This window comes from Phocoena phocoena, chromosome 10 (genome assembly GCF_963924675.1).
Source record: "Phocoena phocoena chromosome 10, mPhoPho1.1, whole genome shotgun sequence".
In the NCBI taxonomy this organism is placed as follows: domain Eukaryota; kingdom Metazoa; phylum Chordata; class Mammalia; order Artiodactyla; family Phocoenidae; genus Phocoena; species Phocoena phocoena.
In genome coordinates, this window is record NC_089228.1 from 78,740,449 (window position 1) to 78,749,991 (window position 9,543).

The window sequence follows — 9,543 nt, forward strand, 5'->3', positions numbered from 1 at the left end:
CCCTTTGTTTATCTGTTCTTTTACCTCCCTCCCTGCCTTTGAATGTTCTCATTTACCTTTGGGTTCTTGCTGGACCAAAGCTCTTTATCCTCCGGGCAAGCTTAGCGTTTAGTGGTAGTGAGAACAGGCATTGGTCATTGCCAAGGCACGTTCAACTTTTAAGGTACTTAATGGTTTCCGCATTATTTTATACTTAATTCTATTTTTTGCTTCTCCCAGCTCTCATTAGATTATGCATGTGTGGATGATTCATCTTTGCATCTGCCAGAATTCCTAGACTATATTTCATGCTCCCTTATTGTCTGTTGGATGAATATAGGAATGAATGAGTGCACAAATAATGAATGTATGAATTTTACTTGTTTCCAAGGGACCCACCCTGACATATGCCTGGAGACATTGTCCATGAATGCCAGGCCAGCTTTCCAGCCCTCCCATAAAGAAGCCAAGGGGCATCATGGCCCTTTTCAGTTTGGTTGGTTTTAGAACTGCTTTAAAAAGTAATCCACTTTCATTTTTCATGAAATCCAGGGAAATCCTGCATCATTGAAACAATCCAAATGAAAGTAAATCAAAGTGAATTTAAAGTATTATTGCAGATATAAACACACAAAAAGGTTATTTGTCATTTTCCCACATATTGGGCTAGAACCTAGATAGCATCTTGTATTTTCTGAGAGCTGACATTGACTAAGGTTTCTTTTCTTTTTTTTTTTTTTTGCGGTACGCGGGCCTCTCACTGTTGTGGCCTCTCCCGTTGCGGAGCACAGGCTCCGGACGCACAGGCTCAGCGGCCATGGCTCACGGGCCCAGCCGCTCTGTGGCATGTGGGATCTTCCCGGACTGGGGCACGAACCTGTGTCCCCTGCATTAGCAGGCGGACTCTCAACCACTGCGCCACCAGGGAAGCCCATGGTTTTTTTGATCAATGCGTATAAGAAAGGAACTAGAAAGACCACACTTGGATAAGACAAAAGTCTATATGGCCATTGTTTATTTTACAGTAGAACACAGCATAACTGCCAAACATTGAAGCAGGTAACTAGTAGTTCTACCAACTCATCTTTAGGTAACTGCCTTATATATTACATAAAAACATAAATTTGTGTTCTCCTCTCATTAATTACATTTTATCATAATTATGTCATCATGCATATAAACTTGTAAAATTATCATATTCCAAAAGTGATTTTAAAAAATTAATTTATTTTTTATTAATTTATTTTTGGCTTCGTTGGGTCTTCATTGCTGCATGTAGGTGTTCTCTAGTTGCGGCGAGCAGGGGCTACTCTTCGTTGCAGTGCGTGGGCTTCTCATCGCAGTGGCTTCTTTTGTTGTGGAGCACGGACTCTAGGTGCATGGGCTTCAGTAGTTGTGGCACGCAGGCTCAATAGTTGTGGCACATGGGCTTAGTTGCTTCGCGGCATATGGGATCTTTCTAGACTAGGGATCGAACCTGTGTCCCCTGCATTGGCAGGAGGATTCTCAACCACTGCGCCACCAGAGAAGTCCCTCCAAAAGTGATTTAACAGCACATTTCATGCCACTGATAAGCACAGACTCTTAATCATCTCAGTAAAAGAGATGTTAACGTTTCCTCTTATTCTGGATTTCCTACTCTCTCATAGCAGACTGCCATCTCTTTGTCTCCAATGTTCCATGCACTTCACAGTCTTCCATGCGCCTCAAAATCTATTCATGGAATAGAAGGTAGACTTTGGGGGAAACTGTGGAATGTATAGATTGCTATGGATTTACCTTAACCCATAATAGACTTTGTTTTTTCAATCTCAATTTTAAGTTGTAAATATATAAAATATTCTGCTATTAAAGTACCCAAATTAGAATTTGTCCTTAGAAGATATCTCAAACACAGAGCAGCTCAATGTTTTGCAAAATATTAGGCTTTCTTTTTCATGTAAATGCCACAGGCAGTACAGGATTCTGTGCCTGCTGCTACCTCTGTGTATTTCCTGAAGAAACATCTAGAGCTTGATAATCTATCATCCGCATGCAGCTCATCACCTTAAAGGCAATGATTAAACTAGGGAATCACAAAAGCCATTGGTACAAAACACAGGTATATAAGCACAACAAAGGGAAATTTTCTGTCAAAGCAGTGCCAAATTAATTTGCCCCTCCGTATTTAATCATGCATGATAGGTTTTATTGCTGCTTCTGTAATCTTACTTTTATTAAGACTGCTATCAGACTCAGAATTCAAGGATTTTATTACCTCAGGTGCCTCACAAATATAAAACAAAACGTATTTATGCATAGGAATTGAGAGTCATAGCTAGTGAATTCATTTTTATTTTTACCTTCAAGTTAGTCTACGTATGTAGAAAATTCTTATGGTGAATATCTTAATTTCTTTACAATGGAAATATAATTAATATTGGTAGGTGTGTTCATACTCCTTCTCTTTAAAGAAGGATGCCCCCAAACCCCAGTTGGCATAATTTCCTGGGAACTACCTGTGTGAAGACACAAAGACACATGGTACATACACTTGAAATGATAATAATTAGAAAGTTAAAATGACTATAATTGAAGCCAAACAGAGCAGATACTCAAAACAGAACACTTCTTAATTTTCTCCTGATGTTTTTAAATACCTATACATTTAGTGTCTGCCTCTTTTTTTTTAGAGTGTAAGTTCCAGGAAGGGAGAGATGTTGTCTTACATACTGATGTATCCTCAGTGTCTAGAACATTGTCTGGCATAGACAGTGTTCAATAAATATTGATTGAATGAATAGTATCTAGAGTCACTCTGTAGCTAAGTGTAGAATGAGCAGTGCTAACCCACACATAGTCCCTGTGTCCTTGGAATTACCAGAGAAGACCTCAGGAAAGAAGTTATACTTAAAGTTGGGTAGGTAACCTTTCACTTCTCGATTTACTTCTGCCAATAGATTAATACCCTGAAGTCATCAGTCATTACTGGGATGATAAATCCTTGGGCATATCAAAGATTCCTCTTTTAAAGAGTTTTACGTTTTAGCATCTATTTTGACCAGTTCAGGCCAAAACACCATAGTAAACAAAGCAACATAAAATGAATACTCAGGAACACATCATGCCTTAAATACATGCCTTAAGTTATTTACTGGCTGGAGCCACTGATGGTTACACTTGCACATGAAGATCCTGGCAGCGCATAGACCTCACCTGAAATGTTTCAGAGGACAGGTCCTGACAAAACAAAGCCCGTGGCAGGGCAAGTGTAGTTTCTTTGAATAACAAGTTTAGAGGGAACTTGGATTACTTTTTAAAGCAGTTCTAATACCAACCAAACTGGAAAGGGCCCATGATGCCCCTTGGCTTCTTTATGGGAGCACTGAAAAGCTGGCCTGGCATCCATGGGCAACGTCTCCAAGGATATGTCAGGGTGGGTCCCTTGGAACTCATGCTACAGTGAAGTATGTTTGTATTCTAGACTTTACATTCACTCTAATTGTAGAAAGCAAGGTTTCAGTTCTGCTGAAGTCATAGCAGAGTTATGTGCCTTTATTATGATTAGATACCCTTATTGAGAACACATACATTTGGAGAAATGTGCATTGAATTTGGGAGAAATAGTGACATGATGGAAAGTACACAGATGCCAGGGTCAGACTGTCTTGTCTTTATGACTCGACTTAAATGTAACAGCAGTGTGATCTTGGGGAAATTAATTAACTTTTGGTAGCTCCACATTTTTTTCTTTAAAAAAGAGACTACTTTAAGGATAAAATATCTAGAGTAGTACTTGGCCCATGGTAGGGATTAATTAAGTGTAGTAGTGAAAGTAATAATAGCTATTATTTATTAAGCATTTACTGTGAACCAGAAACTAAAAAGTATTTCATATTTATTATCCCAATTGCTCCTCACAAAAATGCTATGAAATGAGTATAATTATTATCTTTACTCAACAGACTTAACAGGCCTGGGAACTGTGATTCAAAAAATGTTAAATAACTTTTCCAAGCTCACAGAGCAAGAAAGCGGTAAAGGTGGGATTAAATCCAAGAAAAATGACTGAGCTTGGATCCAGGATTTCAGTCACTTTGTCAAACTTCCTCTCCAAATAATAGGAAATTTGTATTAAATAATAATAATTAATATGGTATACTATTAGTCTCAAGCACATTGGCTTGACAACATAGCAAAATGGAAGGAGAATAATTAACTAAACAACCAGAATTTATTGAGTTACTCCTATGCGCCAGGTGCTGTGCTTTATACGGTTTTCTCACTTAATCTTCAGAGGTGGATATTATTATTCTGCATTTTATAAATGTTGAAACTGAGGCTTAGAGAGGTTAAAGCACTTGCTTTAGTCATTTACAACTGAGAGCCAGGATTGGAACGAAGGCTCATGTAAAGCAGTGAACGGAGCCACAAGGAAGAGAAGAGTTCAGAAGTGAAGAGGGGAGGGTGGCAACGGCTGGGAGTGTGGCAGGAGAGGTAGTCAGGGCCAGACGTCCAGGGCTGTGGATGCCTTGCTATGGACCTTAGTCTTTATCCTGAGTAATAGTTCTAAAACAGAGAATTAATATGATCAGCTAAGACATTTCTTTTAGGCTTTGAAAAAAAAAGATTTCATTAGAAACCTCCATCAAAAACAGTCTGAAATGTGTTTTGCATTATAAAGTTTTAAACATTCTATTCAAACCAACTTTCTTTAAGTAAAAACTTGATGGCATCATCAAAGCCATGTTGATACAATAATTCCATTATCCTCTTGCTTGATGGGGGAAGGGCTTGGTTAAGTCTCACCCAGTTTACCCTGAACAGTATGTCCTGGTTGGTGCTATTAACATAGAGATCCAGCTGCCTTTTGTCCTGCAGGGAGATGTCCAATCATCCACTGAATGGTGGCCTATAGGCAGGATGGGAAGGCAGATGGTGAAGTCTCCATCCACCCACTTCTTAACGAGGTCCCCCCGGAGGGAAAACTGGAGACTAAGTAGTTTTCTCTGGTCTTGGTGTTGGTGACGGAGACGTTCAGTCGGTGGTGGGCCAGCTCATGTGCGTTGCAGGGGAGAATCAACTCCATTCCGCTCCTTGGATGGCAGATGACGAGCAGGACATGGCAGCAATCTTCCCTCAGCTAAGACATATTTTAAAAAGATATCTCCAATATCAAGGTAGTGGGTCCCCTTAGAGAGCTCAGTGTGGCACAGAAATATCAGTGGGCTGCCTAGATTCCCACTAATCATATTTCCTCCTCCTGGGCACTGAGAAGGACTATATTCCCCAACTTTCCTTGCAGTTATGTTGGGTCTGCGCAACTGAGATCTAGTAAAAATGATGTTCCCTCCTTTCAAGTCTGACTATAAATCACCCTGGGCAGTACTTCCACACTCTTGTTTCCCTTTCCCCAATGACAATGGTAGTTGTGGACAGAAAATGGATCCCTGATTTATCACTTACGAGACTCCCAGCAGGACCACTGACCTTCATTGCTCTATGCAATATTAATTAAAAGGAGAAAACATTTTTTATTGTATTAAGCCACAGAAATCTAGAGTTTTATTTGTTACGGTCGATCAATGCTTTTCCTTTCTAGCCTATCTTGACTAATTAATATTCTGTATTCTCATAGGAGGGAAAGTACTTCCTATGGTGTGCATGAAAGCTAAGGTTGACAAGGCATGTGATCTTGATCATTCTATTTTTGCAGAGGAGATAGTGTTGTTGGTTCTGGGACTTGTTAAGATGTTTCCTGAGAGCAGAGTGCTTTGATCCTGTCAATGTGACAGCCAGCCTCCAAAATGATCCCTGATAATCTTTGCTTCCTGGTATTCATGCCTTTGTTCAGTCCTCTTTTACATTGAATTAGGGCTGACTTATGTGACCAATGGAATACTGTGGAAATGATGGGATGTGACTTCAGGTAATAAAATGCTTTGCAGCTTCTGCTTTGGTCTCTTGGATCATTCACTCTAGAAGAAGCCAGATGCCATCCCATGAAGACACTAAGCAACCCCATGGAGAGACCCACGTGGAGAGGACTGAGGCCTCCTGCCAATGTCCAGCATGGCCTTGCTAGCTGCATGTGTGAGCCACGTTAGCAGCTGGTCCTCCAGCCCCAGTCAAGCCTCCGGATGACTACAGCCCTCAGCCTCCTGAGTTTTCCAACTGATGTCCCAGATGATGTGGAGCAGAAACAAGCCATCCCCACTGTGCCCTTTCGGATTCATGACCTACGAAACCATGAGAAATGCCAGCTGACTGCTGTTGATTTAGTTCAGGAAGTTTTAGGGCAGTATGTTATGCTGCCGTATACTACGACAGCCACTAATGTCGGATGGAATCAAAGAAGACCCGAAGGGGATTCCTGAACGCAAAGCGGCCTGGAGGCCTGATTCTGGGCTGGTGGGCCTGTCTGCCTCTGGTGTGGACTTCTGGCTTCTATGGTAGCTCTTCAGCAGAGCTGTGGCTGCTTCCCCTCTACTTATTCCGCCTGGCTCTAGGAACAATCACAGTAGACGATGCCTGTGCTCTCTATGACTGGACAAAGAACCTGGGGCACCTTTTCTCACTGAATGATGAGCTTTCTAAGTAGAATGGCAAGACATTTCTTTTAAGGTGTGCTGTTGTTATTTAATCCCTAATTTGAATTATCTTGCAAGTCAAATGGAATTAGAAAGAGAGTGTTAGCCTGTTTTAGAGACGTGTTCCTTGTCACAGATTGAACTAAAATGAAGGTTCTATTGGCCAATCCATTTTCTTTCTTTTAGAAACTGCGATTGGGTAATCACGTAGTGAGAAGATCACTGGATTGAAAGTCAAATGACTTTGTCTCAAGCCCTGACCATACCTTTTGACAGCTAGATAATGTTGAAGAGATTACTAAATATTTCCCTCACTATAAAATTCAGGAGGTGCTGATGATACCTAAATAAAAGGAATTAGATTGTTGTGAGAGTGAGGGTAGATAATATACTGGGACTGTTTTGGTAAAATATAAAAGGTTGCACCAATATTTTATTCAAAGGACATGTACTAAGTGTGTACTAGGGTTCAACCACCATTCTCGGATTTGCAAAGGAGCAGCAAATGGATTAAAAGCCATGCCTTCATAGAGATAACATTATATGCAGGTAGAGTCATGTATTAGTTTTCTATTGCTGTCATAACACATTACCACAAAATTAGTTACTTAACACAATACAAATGTATTATCTTACAGTTCTGTATCTTTGAATTCCAACATGGGTCTCACTTGGCTAAAATCAGGGTGGAGGTGGAGCTGCTTTACTTGCTAGAAGCTCTATGGGAGAATTATTTTCCTTGTCTTTCCCGCCTTCAAAGAGACTGCCTACATTCCTTGGCTCATGGCCTCCTTTCTCCATCTTCAAAGGTAGCACTATAGCACCTTTCTGACCAGTCTTCTGTAGTTGCATCCCTCTTTGAGTCACATCATTCTTCTGCATCCCTCTTCCACCTCTTGTAACTACACAGATCCCACATAGATAACCCAGGATATCTTAAGGTCCTTCAGTTAATTATGTCTGCAAATTCACAGGTTCTGGGGACTAGGTTATAGATATCTTTGGGGGCCATTATTCTGCTTACCACATAAAGTATACTTTAGTTGCGTTGAAATGCTCTAAATGACTACTTGCTCTTCAGTTTATATCAATATAACTGAAATCATACAGCACAGCTTACAATTTTATTATTATTGTTTTGTTTTGTACCCTAAGCTTATGCCTGACTTACAAGAATTAGGTTTTGATTAAGAAATTATTCCTTCCCAGTTCTGTCTAGAATTTTGCAGTTGTTTTTCCCTTAAACTATTGGGAGGTAGAGGTGGAAAAGAACCTGATAGGCAAAGGAGAAAACCCAATTCATTTATTATTTCTATGTAAAGCCTGGGTGCATGATATCTCATTCATTGACCTGGATCAGAACCAGTGTTGAAATCTTATTGCTGAGATGTAATGCTATGACCCTGAGGGATGAATTTAGTTCAGAACAAACAAGACCATCAGTGACAGTCACTGTCTATTTCTGGCACATTAAATCAAGATTTTTTGGAGTGTCAGAATCTGTTATAACTTGGATTGAAATATGACAACCTGTCAAAAAATTTCCACAACTGATAACATCCCCTTGAGGTTAATAGACAAAATTATAAGATGGAATAATTTGTGTAATATAATTCATAAATTCCTTGTCATAAAATCTCAGGGGTGGGATTTTATAAATATGTAGTCAGTTTTACTGCACCACTATGTAATACTTGATCCCTTATGCTTGAAATATATTTACAAAATAGAGTAAGACGCATTTCAAGTCAATTCAGTTTGATAAGAGTTTGTAGGTAATTGATGATACATGATGCACACTCCTAGGTGCTGTGGGAGGTACATTAGAGGAATAAAAGATGGCTCTCACTGAAAAGCTTGTTGCTGTAAACTATGTAAACACAGAAAATAACTGAAGAACATTACAAATCAATATACTCAAGCCCGCCATAGACCAATGAACTATGAAAGCTCGGTGGGTTCTGTTGACATGATAAAGGCTGAAGGGATATTTAGGGACTCAGGATAGATTTAAAAAGTGTGGGGAGGGGCTTCCCTGGTGGCGCAGTGGTTGAGAGTCCGCCTGCCGATGCAGGAGACACGAGTTCGTGCCCCGGTCTGGGAAGATCCCACATGCCGCGGAGCGGCTGGGCCCGTGAGCCGTGGCCGCTGAGCCTGTGCGTCCAGAGCCTGTGCTCCGCAACGGGAGAGGCCACAACAGTGAGAGGCCCACGTACCGCAAAAAAAAAAAAAAAAAAAAAAAAGATATAAATGCAGTGTTTGCTGTTTATCTGTGATACACATTGTAAATAAACTGGATGTCATTACAATCAGGGAGCCAACCTAGTTGGCATATGGCAGAATAACAATTGTTTCCTTATATTCAGAAATTTCTGGATCATCTAGAATCTTCTTGGTTTTATCTGAAGTACTGCCTTTTGGAAATTCAGATGAAAAAGAGAGAATGTTCTTGCTTATTTATCCCTCAATTGAAATAAAAGATAAAGGGAGGGGAAAAAATCAGGGAGGTTTTCCTTCCTTATCCTATGTGCAGTTTTACTGAAAAATTTATTTCCGACCATGAGCCAGGGCTACAGATTCCCATGTGGGAGATGCCTTTAACTCATTTCAATTTGTCAGGCTGAAGAATCTTGGCGCTTTTATAGCTGGGGAGGAAAAACATTGGATCTTCATTTTTCTGTTGCTCTAAGTAGGGTTATATATGGAGGGAAATAGATTTGGGGAAAAAATGTCCAAAGAGTTTGACTTTTACTTACTTAGTTATTTAAAACAGAGTATATATGGTTTCAGATAAAATAGAATATCAACTTTAGAAGGTGTGTGTACATAAATAATTTTTAACTTTGTGGATGAAAATTAGGATTTTACTTGAAGGGCTGTTCGAAATTATTCATCGGTGCTCTGCTTAGCATATTCTCTTGGAAAATCCACTTAGAAGAAACAATAGGATTTCATATCTTCAAATAAGATGCTTAAAAATAGAAGACTCCAGGGC

General features: G+C 39.9%; 1 pseudogene; it reads right to left on the bottom strand.

Annotated features, from left to right (window-relative positions):
* Positions 1 to 4,653: 4,653 nt before the first annotated feature.
* Positions 4,654 to 5,454, bottom strand: LOC136129641 (patatin-like phospholipase domain-containing protein 4 pseudogene; annotated as a pseudogene).
* Positions 5,455 to 9,543: the final 4,089 nt, after the last annotated feature.